Here is a 13,623-nt window from a genome sequence, read left to right as displayed (position 1 = left end):
ACCCAACGAAGCCAGAGCCAAAAACTGAGCAGCAACTTGCAATGGTATTTTATTATGTACCGGGTATAGAGCAATTATTCTGGGAAACCCTAGCTCTGCCGGCACCTAGGGAAACCTAGCAAACCTATACATTTTTGAAAACTAGACACCCAGGGGAATTCAGGATGGGGTGACTCGACTGCCTCCCACCAGTTTGTTACCCAGAATCCCTTGCAAAGTTAAAAAAGTGACAACAAAATGCATTTTCTCACATTTATGTGGTGGAAAGTTCTGGAATCTGCGTGGATCAATGAATTTCCACCCACCCAGCGTTCCCCCAGGTCTCCCGATAAAAAATGGTACCTCACTTGCGTGGGTGGCTCAAGGACCCGCAACAGGCAAGGGCCCAAAACCTAATGAGGCGACAACAAAATGACCTATCACAAGGCAACCTGATTTTGCAAGGGGGGTTCCCATGAGTTTTTGGCCCGGGGCTCGGCGGCCATCTAGGGAAACCTATGTAACCCACACATTTCTGGAAACTAGACACCCAGGGGAGTCCAGCGAGGTATGGCTTGCGTGGGTCCCTCATCATTCTCCTACCCAGAATCCACTGCAAAGCTTAATTTTTGCACAAAAAAAAGCTTTTTTTCCACATTTCTGTGTGGTAAAGTTGTGGAATCTACGTGGATCTTCAAATTTCCTCCCATCCTGCGTTCCCCCAGGTCTCCCGATAAAAATGGTACCTCACTTGCGTGGGTAGGCATAGTGGCTGCAACTGGAAAAGGCCCAAATCTTACGGTGGAGACTTAAAAATTACCTATAGCAAAACCACCTTCTTTTTGGGGAGGGGGCACCTGAGTTTTTTGTCCCGTGTTCGGCGGCCATCTTGGGAAACTACCAAACCCAAACAGTTCTGAAAACTAGACACCCGGGGAAGTCCAGCGAGGTATGGCATGAGTGGGTCCCCCAACGTTTTCCTACCCAGAATTCCCTGCAAACCTTAAAATTAGGTTAAAAAAAACACTTTTCCATACATTTTTGCGTGGGATCCACGTGCCGGAATAAATGTCCTACCACCCAGCGTTCCCCTTGTTCTCCCGAGTAAAATGATACCTCACTTTTGTGGGTGTCCAAAGCAGAACAGGCTAAGAATGTATTTTTAAAAAATTGTAGCGTTCGGTATTTACAAGAAAGCACCGTAATTCTACTGTTTTGGGGTCATCCTAGTCACAGGCCTTTGGCCCACCCATACAAGTGAGGTATCATTTTCATCACGCCTCTTCGCCAACAGACTCTACATCTTCTAGTGGGAAAGTCTTTTGAGGATGTGGGAGGAATGTATTCAGGAAAGTGGCGCTCTTTCAGTCTAGCCACAGCCTCCACCACTCCAACTCTAGGAACACTTGTCTGTTCCACTGGAACAAGGCTGCCTATTGTAGACTCCTGAAACTTAACAAAAGGCATCTTTGACTCAGGACAAGAATTCTGGAACACAACAAAAGCATTAAAGGTTGCCAAGTGGAAAAGATGGATAGCCAACTTCTTATACCAAATGTAAGACTTTCGAAGAGCTGCATAAGGTTCCAACCTCTGATCTACTCTGTTAACACCACCCATGTGCCTATTATAGTCTAAAATGCACACAGGTTTGCGCACTTCAGCACCCTGACCCAAACAGGCACAGGTGCATGTGCTTTCATCATGGATGGTGGTCAGCATGTACACATCTCTCCTGTCTGAAAACTTCACAGCTAGAAGCTCCTCACATCGCAATGCACTAGACTGTCCCTGCACAAGCCTTTTGCAAACAAGTTCTTTTGGGAAACCTTTACGGTTACAGCGCATTGTGCCACAAGCAACAGTGCCCACTTTGGCCAATTCCTTGAACAACCGCACACCAGTGTAGAAGTTATCTACATATAAATGGTGGCCTTTGTTAAATAATCCTCTACCTAGTTCCCACACAATTATCTCAGCCACTCCAAAAGTGGAAGGACAACCTGGAGGGTTAATGCTGGACTCCTTACCGGTGTACACCCTGAAATTACAAACATATCCAGTCCCACTGTCACACAGCATATGCAGTTTAATTCCATAGCGTGCCCTCTTACTAGGAATGTATTGCCTAAAAACCAAGCGGCCCTTGAACAATGCCAAAGACTCATTCACTGCTATTTCTTTACCAGGAGCAAAGATCTCAGAAAAACGATCAACAAAGTGATCAAGAACAGGCCGAATGTTAAAAAGACGGTCACAATCAGGGTGATCTCGTGGCAACGCTAAACCATTATCTACAAAATGCATCATCCGGAGCAGAAGCAAATACCGATCACGACTCATGACTCCTGGAAATATAGCTGTTGCCATCAAGGTACTAGTGGACCAATATGAAGACATTGATGGCTTCCTTAGCAAGCCCATCAAAAAAGTGAATCCCAAAAACTTCTTCATCTCTTCAACATTTGTGGGAGTCCACCGAGTAGCTCTAGAATGGGGCTTAAGGCTGGCACTGTTGTCCCTCAAAAACTGTTCTGCATACAAATTAGTTTGCTCCACAATCTCTGCCAAAACACATTGTCCATAAACAACTGAAAAAAATGTATCGGCAGAAAATTCTCAGTATTCACTCTACTCCCTGGAACACCAGTAAAATCTGGCAATGCCGTCTGCACCATGCCAGGGGCAACCCAGAGGCCATCCCTATCAATGGTAAGTGCAGCCGCCCCAGCCTGCAGCCCAGATGCCTCTTGCCGCACTACACCAACGGGAAGCCTAGCAGCCTCAGATACTTCTTGCTGCACAACACCAACGGAAAACCTAGCATCCCCATAGGCCTCTTGCCACACTACACCAACGGGAAGCCTAGCAGCCTCAGATGCTTCTTGCTGCACTACACCAACGGGAAGCCAAGCAGCCCCAGATGCCTCTTGCTGCACTACACCAACAGGAAGCCTAGCAGCACCAGATGCCTCTTGCCACACAACAGCAATGTGAAGCCTTTTGGGCGCAGCCTGCAGCCCAGATGCCTCTTGCCGACGTACACCAAAGGGAAACCTTGCGGCCCTAGGCTGCAGCCCAGATGCCTCTCGGCCCTCTACCGGCACATCAATGTCCTCCTCTAACACAGGCACTTCATCAGCACTAGAAGAAGCTTCATCATCCGATGATTCCATGCGAAGAGAAAACTCACTGCCTGAATCTTCTCCACCTACCTCTAGCTCCAAATAGGAGTCAGTCTTTGAACGATGGTCAGAGGAAGACTCAACAAGCATTGAAAATGCAATAGGTCTCGCCTTTGATTAAGTTAAAGCCATTTGCTTCGCTAATGGTATTGTATAGCAAAGCAAATGGCTTTAACTTAATGAAAGGCGAGACATATTGCATTTCTAATTGTTGTTCTCAGAAGATCTGTGTTCGGAAAATAAACAGGCAATGTACCTGCCACATTTGTTTTGTTTTGTGCTGCCAGGGGGTGCATGGCAGACTTGCTCAGGCAAAAAGCTGGCATGGCATCAGAAGGGCCACCTTAGATAAGTCATGTCAGCTGACTGAATTATTAACTTGATGGTGTTTCCAAGGACTGGTGGTTGCACAATTAGGGAGCACAGCATTCCCCGCCCTCTATTTTAAATGCGGAACTGAAGAGTTGAAGGGGCGGGACATTTGCCATTTGTAGACATCTGTTATAGTTCAGTCCAACAGTAAATGAGACGCTAATGGTAAATGTAGCGGATCTAAAAGATTCGCAAAAAAAGCCCTAAATGGCCTCTTTGCTCCAGATAGTGTCTATAAACCGTCCTGAAAGTCCCCTTGCTTGGGTCCTGTAAATCTCCATTGCGGGAACAATCGGAAACCATAAGGAAGGGCGCCTCTATGCCGTACACATGTGAAGCTATATTTCCTGCGATGTATGGGCGGGGGTTAGGGGTGGGGGGGCGGAGCGGCCAGCTGGGTACCTTCCCACAGGGAGCCACATGGGCTGCACCCACCACCTTACACCGTGCCCCGCCCACCCACCTGGCAATCACCGTGATTTCTGTTGGCTGCAGCTGTCTGGAGCAGGCCGCTTCAGCAGGAAGGGCAGGACGTCTCCTCAGGCCTCACGCCTCGTCGCCCCGTTTGGGCGTCTTGCAGCTTCAGCCCCATGGAGCCAAGCCCAGCCACCGGGCTCTACGTAGTGCCTCTTCTTGGGGTCAGTCAGGAGCCCTGAGCGCTTGGCGGCCAGGCCCAGCCGTCGGATCTCTCGCCAGGTCACATGGCTTGGGGGGTGTGCTCCACAACACTCCGGAGCTGGGAGCTGGCCCCAGCCCCCACCTCTTTCAACAAAGCCCAGTGGTGGCAAAAAACGTTTTTGCCGGTTCCGGTCTCCACTCAGCCATCTCCTCACTCGCGGTCCGCCCGACAGCCGATATCAGGAGGCCGCCTGGTAGACCGCTGTGCTCTGGGTCATCAGTCTCCCTCTGGCGCAATCCAGGGCGGAAAGAGATCACCGCTAGCTTCGGCGATGTAGTAAAGGACATTGCGGGAACAATCGGAAACCATAAGGAAGGGCGCCTCGATGCCGTACACATGTGAAGCTATATTTCCTGCGATGTTACAGAGGTTTTTTTACGTGGCAAGGAAATCTGGAAACTCTATGATTTTATAGAAAGCTACACTTTGTCACAAAGTACAATTTTTAGCCATCATTTAAACAGCGCACCTGATCTAAGCACAGTAAATAAAACGATATTTAATATTCTTAAAAAAATTAATAGTAGACGTTGCCTATTATAATTATGCAGTACTTCACAATAGGTTATAGTAAAAGCAGCAATTGTGTATCCCGGGTGCAAGTGAAGCGCGTGGGCACAGAGACGAAATCAAGGACAGCATGGAAGATGCTGAAGGAAAGAGCAGAGGCCTAGACGTTCACAACATGAACAAGTCAAAACGAAACCTAAGAGCCCCGCGCGTGAGCTTCTACCGTAGACAGCTCACGTCGCGCGGCTCTTAGGTTTCGGTTTCCAAGGCGCATGGCAGTGAAAGCGGGTGCTCAGAGACTGACGACAAAAAAAAAAAAAACCTGCCTGTTTATCAGCGCGGCGCGCTGGTATGCAGACTCCCCTGCATTCCAGAGAGGTGCGCGACGCGATCCGATCCTTTCCTGCCATGCTGTGGAGACAAGACCTGGCCGCGCGCACAACGTTATCCTATGGGGAAACGCTGCGCGCGGCCAGGTCTTGTCTCCCTTCGTCGGTCTCAGACTGCTAAGACGTCGACTATAGTTCTCGCTTCGAGAGCGCGCTTTCAGCGCGTTCGTCGTAGGCGAGACCTAAAAAGCATACCAACAACCTGCTGAGCAGTAATTCTGCGACTAGCCATTATCCTTACAAAGAAAGAAGACTGCACAAACAAGTGAACAACAACCAACACTGTGCAAAGTAAGTAGTAAACAAAGTAAGGCTTTAGCACAAAGATCTATACACTCCAAAACAATATAACTCTTACCAAAGATAGCTGCACTCACCAGCACCTACTCTGCTGAGACACAGCAAAAAGAAATGATATCCCACTAGAAAGAAAAAAAAAGTACACATTAGACAACAAAGTACACATCTTTTTTTTTTTTAATCTTTTGTTGTTTTTTTAATACATTTTTCATTTCATAAGTATCTGGACATAAATTAACCATTAAATACAAGCAGAGGGTTACAATACAGATATTCACCAATATCTAAATCATGACAATGATGCAAATGTGCAGGACTCTCTAAGCGATTACATGTATATCAGATGAACGTTCCCCATATTTTTTCCCTCCCTTTCAATGCCTTAGGGCCCCTACACTTAGCCAATGAGAACTCCATTGTATGTATTTCGTGAATAAGATTCCACCATTCCATGACACTAGGGGGTTCCTTTGAGATCCAAGTCCGCGCTATGACCAACCTGGCGCAGGCAAAAACAATAGATATCAAATCTTTATAGTTACTATTAGTATCTTGTATATCTAACAATATCAAATGTGCAGAGAGAGTTGGTAGTGTTATTTGCCTACTGTTGAGAACCGCTATTATTGCTTTCCAAAATGATGTAAGTTCAGGACACTGATAAAGCATATGCTCTATACCAGCAGCTTCCATGTTGCATTTTGGACATTTAGTACGCTCACTAGCAGCATTTCCAGAGGTCCAGCTAGCAATTCTTTGGGGCGTATAGTAAATTTGAGTGACCGTCCTATAAAATTGTTGCCTTAAATTTGAAGATTGGACCACTCGATTTGTTTGTCTGAGCGACCCTGCAATCTGGTTGGAGTTGATATTTATTCCTAGTCTGTTGGTCCATTTATCCGCCATTTTCGCGCAGTCTCCTGCCCGGCCACTATTTAAACAAGCATAACTTTTGCTAATAAGTGATTTCGTATAGCTAGCATAAATACATTTTAGAGTATCCGAATGTTCTATGCTCTCGATTTTCATTTTATTAACCAAAAAGTCTTGAATCTGTATATATTTAAAGTACATAACATCACTAATTTTATAAAGTATTTTTAACGTACTGAAGCTCAAGAGGCCATCCGACCCATATAGATCGCCTAAAGTATTTATGCCATGCCCTATCCATTGCATGCCAGCGCCATCAGAAAATATGCTTGGCATCCCTGGGTTCCCCCAAATTTGTAGCTCAGCATTAAAAAATGCAATCTTATCAATGATCATAATTTGTTCCCAAATTCTTTTAATGTCTTTCGTGGTCTTAAACTTGACCCTCTTGTAGTAATTGGGGTCATGTACACGAAACAAAAACTGGTTACTATCCGATCCTAGCATGAATTGGTGAAAAAATAGGGAATTCTCTTTTGACAGAAGACTACGTATGTGCTGGACAAAAGTTGCAAAAAAATACATTTTAAAATCCGGGAAATTTAATCCTCCCTTTTCTATTGAGAGTTTCAGTGTCGCAATAGATCTACGGGGTTTTTTATAGCCCCAAATGTAGCTACTACATATGGCTTCTATTTTCTTAATGTATAGATTGTTCAGTTGCAAAGGAATAGACCTAAATAAGTACAATAGCTTTGGTACAATCTTCATTTTTATTAGATTTATTCGTCCTACCAGACTAAGTGGTATTTTATGCCAAATTTTTAGAGTGGCTATTATCTCATTAAATAAAGGATCGTAATTCAGTGCTATAATTTTCTCTATATCTGCAGTAAGCTTGACTCCTAGATAAATAGCATTTGGACAAAGCCCCAATATTGGTTGCATAGGTTTATAGTTGGCAATTACTTGAGTTTTACTCACATTTAACTTATACCCCGATAGGTCCCCAAATTTGCTTGCTTCCTCAATTATCTCAGGGATAGCCAGTACTAGATCGGTGGTAAAGACAGCTATATCATCAGCAAAAGCTGTGATTTTCAAACTCTTGCCTCCATGCTCTACTAGAATTATATTATCTTGAGCCATTAATGCATTCAGAAATGACTCCAAAGCTAAAGCAAAAAGCAGGGGTGATAGAGGACACCCCTGCCTTGTCTCCCTTTTGATAGAAAAGTTAACCGAGTTGGCTCCTGCATAGCTAACTATTGCCGTTGGTGATTCGTACAAAGATCCGACCCACCCGAGATATTGCCCCTGTATACCAAATGCACTCAATGTTGCCCACAGATACTCCCACTCCACTCGGTCGAATGCTTTCTCCGCATCTAACATAACCATTCCGAGTGGGGTGAGGGTAGCTGCGGCAACATCGAAGGCAGTCACAGCAGTATTAACATGGGTAGTGGTGTCTCTCCCCACCACAAATCCATGTTGCTGGCAGTTAACCAAATCTGGCATAATAGGAGCAAGGCGGTTTGCCAAAACTTTGGCGAATACTTTTGCATCCGTATTAATTAATGAGATGGGCCTATATGACCCTCGTTCCTCTGGCGGTTTGTGCTTTTTCAAGAAGAAAACTATTTTTGCAGTACGCCATGATATTGGAGCACTTCCTGTTTGCCCCATAGAGTCTATCACCAACTGAAAAAGCGGGAGTAGTTCCTTTTCACAGATCTTATAGATCTCTATAGGCAAACATTCTTCTCCCGCAGCCTTACCAGAAGGCAGTGCTTGTATAGCTGTCTCAATTTCATTAGTTGTAATCTTAGAGCCAAGTTTTTTGGTTGCTTCCACATCTATTCTTACGGATAAATGTTTCTCTAAATATTGTCTCATTTCATCGGGAGTAGATGAATTTTCTGGAGTGTATAGGTGGCAATAATATTTAGCAAATTGATCTAGAATCTGCTCCGATTTTCTATATTCTTTAGAATCTGACCCTTTTATTACTTTTATTATAGTTTTCGCTTTTTTATCGGCTACCTTGTAGGCCAAAACTTTGCCAATTCTATCATCCCCTTCATATTGTGCCAACTTGTATTTATGTATTTTTGCACTGTATTTTTCCCTGAGGGTTTTTTTTAATGCCGCCCGCAGTGATACTAATCCTAGTCCTAGCTCTTCAATATTAGTTTTACCCTGTATTATAGCGTCAGACAATTGTTGTTCAGCTAATAAGATATTAGATGTAGTAAGCTTTTCTGCACCACGTTTTTCAGCATTGTCCCTTAAGATATATTGTTGTACATAGCCTCTAATACTGCATTTACAAGCGTCCCATACAAAATTAACAGTTGTTGAGTTGATATTCAATGTTATGAATTCTTTTATATGGGCTTTGATACCAAGAATAAATTCCGAGTCCATAAATAAATATCTAGGGAATGTGAACTGTCGGGGTGCTTGTTTCCTATCCAAGGTTTTAAATTCAAACAGTATCGGATTGTGGTCAGATGTAACTTTAGGGCATATTTCTATATTACAGTTCTCCAAGATATTATCTGTTGCCCATACCATATCAATTCTAGAACATGCTTTATGTGGCGCCGAGTAGTATGTAAAACCAGCTATAGTAGGATGTTTGGTACGCCATACGTCTTTCAAATTATGAATCCTGCCCAGTTCTATTATGGCTGCTCTGACTTTACCCATCCTGATTCTGTTGCCTTTACTTGTAGAGTCCATCTCATAATTCATAACACAGTTGAAGTCCCCCATTATCAACTATTCGCCATCCCACTCAAGTAGCTCCATATTCAATTGTTCATACAACTTAGGTTCATCTATATTGGGGCCATAAACAACACAAAATACATATGTTTTTTGATCAAATTGCACCTGTGCTATTGCCCACCTCCCCTTTGCATCAGCTGCAGTTTTAATAATATTCACTCTTAAATATTTCTGTTTCAAAATAGCTACCCCTCGAATTGATGCCCCTAACGTTGAGCAAATAACAAGATCGTAGCCCATTTGTGATAGAAGCTTGCGATCTTGAAACCCAATATGAGTTTCAGAAATAAATGCCATATGTGGTTTATACATATTCATTTCTTCTTGCACCAATCTCCTCTTACATTTACTATTGAGTCCAGCAACATTCCACACCAAACATCTAAGGAAAGACATATCCTATAGTTATATTTTTCAAACTCCTCTGCATAATGTATTGTTCAAAGAAAAGAGATAAGAGATCCTTGATATTTGCTTCTAACCATATTCTTTTCTTGCAATAATTTTTTTTCCCCCTTTTCCCACCCTTGCTGAACAGCGCACTACCCCCCCCCATCCTATAACTACCTACAGGTCCCTTCTCGTTCCCACCCCTCAGCTCTACCCCTGAGCCTGCCTTGAGGGCCCATAAATCCCTCCCCCCTGTACCTACCCGGAAGCCTCCCCTTATCTTCTGCTGCCGCTGGAAGGGCAGCCAGTCAGAGAGGATTCCCCAGGAACCCCATCCCTCTGTATTATTCTCATACAAAAAGAGAAAGCCCCCATGACCCAATTAAGAAAGAAAGCATAGATGAGAACTAAAAAGTATCCTAGTCAATTATTAATAACTGTAACATCCATGATAAATTGGTCTTGTGAATCTTGTTTTTTCTCCCTTCCCCTTCTTTCCCATTATTTTCTTGGTTAAGTTTTAGAAACCATTTTTGAAAGAAAGTGCTCCGCCTCTTTAACATCATGAAAAAAATAAGTGTGTCCGGACTTTATAACTTTGAGGCGGGCGGGTTCTTGAAGATACACCATTGCTCCACGAGACTTAAAGGGATCGATCAGTTTGCGTAGCCCCCATCTTTTGTCCATAGTAACCTTACTGAGGTCTGATTTTACAAAAACAGTTACATTATCGATTGTCACTGGGGTACTTGGTCTGGCTTTAATAGAAACTGCTTGTCGCAGCAAGTAGTTGCCGAAGTAAATTAAGAAAGGCCGTGGATATTTACTCTCTTGAGATCTGGGAATGATAGGGAGTCTGTGTACCCGCTGAAGCTGAGCGTCCCAGTCCCAGTCGGAGAGATCCGGGAATGCCCTCTGTAGTGTTTTTACAATGTATGCCCTTGCATCTGCTCCCTCCGATCCTTCAGGTATTCCAAAAAGTCTCAGATTTTGGCGCCTCTGCCTGTTTTCCAAGTCCTCCACTTTGTTCTGCAGAGTCTCTATTTCTTCGTTATGTCGATCTGATGAGACCGTGGTAGTGGCTAGGGTTTCCTCCACATCGACTACTCTTTGCTGTAGTTCCTTAATTTCTTTTGTTACTCCACTCAATTTGTTGGTAACTTCCAGAAGGCAGCTGTGCATTTTACTGTTATCTTCCCTTAGTTTTAAAAACTGTTCTTGTACCTCTTGACGATGGGCCAATAATGTTTTCAAGATTAGATCCAAAGATGAAGCATTAGCAGAGGTTGGTGGAGGTGAAATGGAAATATTAGATGGTACCATTACCTCACTATGGGGGGGTGTAGATACGAGGGATTTATCATTCTGACTCGATGTGATAGATCCGGTAGTACCGTCACTTCCCAATAGACAATATATTCACAGAAGCAGGAGAAGTAACTATGGTAGGCAACCTGTCCAGGTCTGGTCCTAGTAAGTCAGAGCTCTCGGGTAGAACAACTTGCAAATTTTTTAGTTCGTTTTAAGGCTCTCCCCTGCAATAGGATTGTTTTCTGGTACATCCAGTGACAGATTTTTGGGCCCTCTTTTTTTGATTTGAACCCACTTAGTCAGCGGGCTCTGGTCCATAATCAGTTTCCCTCCGCCGATAGTTGGTATAAGTGTAGGTAATAAAGCGGCAGGGTTCATATTTCTCCCCCCTTTTTTAACTTTGTTTTTTGCTTTCCCTCTTTTTTTGAGGGCAGAGGATTTGCTAATCTTTAATTGCACAGAGTTATATTCTATATCTTTGTCTACGTCTTCTGCACCTTCGGTGTCCCCTCCTTCCACTAATTCCTCATATTCCTCATCATCAAAGTTTGCCTCTGAAAGCATCTCAGTCTCGGTATCTTCATTTCTATCAATGCCATCACAGTGTTTGTCACAATAATTGTCAGCTCTCTCATCAGCTACAGTCGGATCTAAGACTGGTGAGGCTGGTGAGGCCGGTGAGGCTTGAGGAGGTTGTAAAACAGTTTTAGTAATAGTATCTACGGCATGTATCCCCTCCTCAATATTCTCATTAAGCACCACCTTATTCACTTTATACACAACACTCCTATCCCCCAAATCTGGGATATCTTTGTTGTTTTTAGTTAAATTGCCTGTATCAGTCGAATTGGTTAAAGCCAAATTATTAATTCCAGGATTGCTAGTATTATTGATTTCAGTGGTTTTAACAACAGACATTTCAACAGACGCTACTACTCCTTCATCTTTATCTTATTGTTTGTCTTTCTTTTTAGTAATTGCTGCTGTGGTGTTACCTTTTAAAGGAGTAGTTGGAGTAATTGAAGGAGGTTGAATGGTTAGTTGCTTACCCATTTGTTTCTCCATCAGGCGCGGAATCCTTGCTACTACTGCTGGCGAAATTGGTTTGAGCTTTGGTGAACTGGCCTCGTCCACTCCTTCTTTCAGAGGGGTACCTCTGACTACTCTGGTCTTGGTAAGCTTGGGCGCCATGAGCACTATTATTCCTCTTTCCACCTTTCTCCCGGCAATGAGAATTACTGGAACTAAAGAACAAAAAAAACAAGAGCAAAAGATCAAACGCTATCAACTACTGGCTGCTAACCCGTGTACTGTCCGTGTACACACCATACAAGCAGCCAGTAGCCTAGTTCACAGCGGCTGCCGTCCTTTCTCGTCCTTCTGCTCGCAGAATTTCCTCCTTTCCACCTCTTCCACGCCTTCCACGCCTCGACCAGACCTCGGGCTCAAACTGACTCTTGACCCCGCTTTTAAATATCAGGGACCGCAGTGGCAATACAGCAATGCAGCTTTTATATCTTTGTATTGCCTTTTTATCACCTAGTGTGTCCCGGTTCCCAGTTCCTGGTTCCCGGCTCCAAACTCCCAGTACCCGGCTCCTGTCTCCCGGCTCTTGACCAACTCGCGGGAGCCACCGCCACCGCCTTCTTCCTAATCTCCTATGACCCCGCTCTCCGAGCCTCCAAGCTTCGAAATCCCGAGTTCGCAGTACTCAGCAGCCTCCGCAGCCTCTGATACTCCAGTGCGTTCAGCCCTTGTGTGTTCAGCAAAGGTGTAGAAACCCGCACCACACCGCACCTCAAAGCTCCACAGTGGCAGCGGCCGCAGCAGCTGCGGCGTATTAGCGTGTTGGCGTGTTGCGTTGTTGCATTGTTAGCTTATAGCTCGTAGATTGTAGATTTGTAGATTATAGCACCTTAGTAAGCTTTTGTAGCACTCTAATTCTTCTCCACACCTTCTCCGCAAGAGAGTTTCTCAACAACAGAGCATCGGGTTGTAGTCGCGATAATTACCACAGCATTTCTCAGCTGTTAGCCGTTAGCCATCAGTAAAGTCGAGGGCCAGGGGTTCCTGCAGGAGCGTCCTCTCCGTGGCGTCTTTACACCGCCATCTTGCTTCCTAACTCGCTTTGTTCGACAATAAAGTACACATCAAGCACTAATGCAAAAAAGATTTTGACAATCAAAACACAGAGCCAAACAAACTGCTATAACTACACCTTTTACAAAAACACATTCATCTAGGGAAAGTAGTAAAAAATACATTCACTTACCAAGCACACGCAACTACACAAACTGCAAAATCAGCAGTAACAGAACCGCAACCTACAACAATCCAAACAGCAAAAGCCTTGAATTAGAATGAAATAGAGAAAAAAAAATTACTACTACATTTCACAAACATTATAACAATTAAAAATATAACACACAATTTTTGCCAACCAAATGGACATTCGGCCAGATGGGCCTTCAAATAGGGCTGAGACCAATGGGGATTAGGTGAGGTTTTCCACCAAGACACTGGTTATATTTTTGGATATTTTTTCTGCCTGCCCCCTTTGGTGCCAGTCGGTCTTTTTGTCCTTACTATACCCTCCTCACACGGGGGCAGTAAGGACAAAAAAAGACCGACTGGTACCAAGGGGGGCGGGCAGTAAAAAAATCCAAAAATATAACCACCTTTGGAAGCGAGCCTTGCCCAAGGGCTCACTTCCACACACTACAAAACACAATCCCTAGGGCCTAGTGGGCCAGAAAGGCCAATAAACAAAAAAAAGAATGGGCCAATTCGCCCCCAGGGGGGTGGAGGTGGAGCAGAAAAACATTCCAGCCATTACAAA

The 13,623-nt window shown here is 44.2% G+C and overlaps 1 protein-coding gene and 1 long non-coding RNA gene across 3 annotated transcripts in view; one reads left to right on the top strand and one right to left on the bottom strand.

Annotated features, from left to right (window-relative positions):
* Positions 1-13,623, bottom strand: part of LOC144798388 (uncharacterized) — a 558,332-nt gene that overhangs the window by 100,251 nt on the left and 444,458 nt on the right. Inside the window, exon 3 of the long non-coding RNA XR_013603529.1 lies at positions 5,473-5,536. This is a non-coding gene — a long non-coding RNA (uncharacterized LOC144798388). The remainder of the gene's footprint in view (positions 1-5,472; positions 5,537-13,623) is intronic.
* Positions 1-13,623, top strand: part of LOC144798386 (toll-like receptor 2) — a 394,865-nt gene that overhangs the window by 364,935 nt on the left and 16,307 nt on the right. The window lies entirely within an intron of this gene.

Source organism: Lissotriton helveticus, chromosome 12, assembly GCF_964261635.1.
Source record: "Lissotriton helveticus chromosome 12, aLisHel1.1, whole genome shotgun sequence".
Taxonomy (NCBI): Eukaryota; Metazoa; Chordata; class Amphibia; order Caudata; family Salamandridae; genus Lissotriton; species Lissotriton helveticus.
The sequence above is the reverse complement of the archived record's forward strand: the minus strand, read 5'-3'. Positions and strand labels throughout refer to the sequence as shown.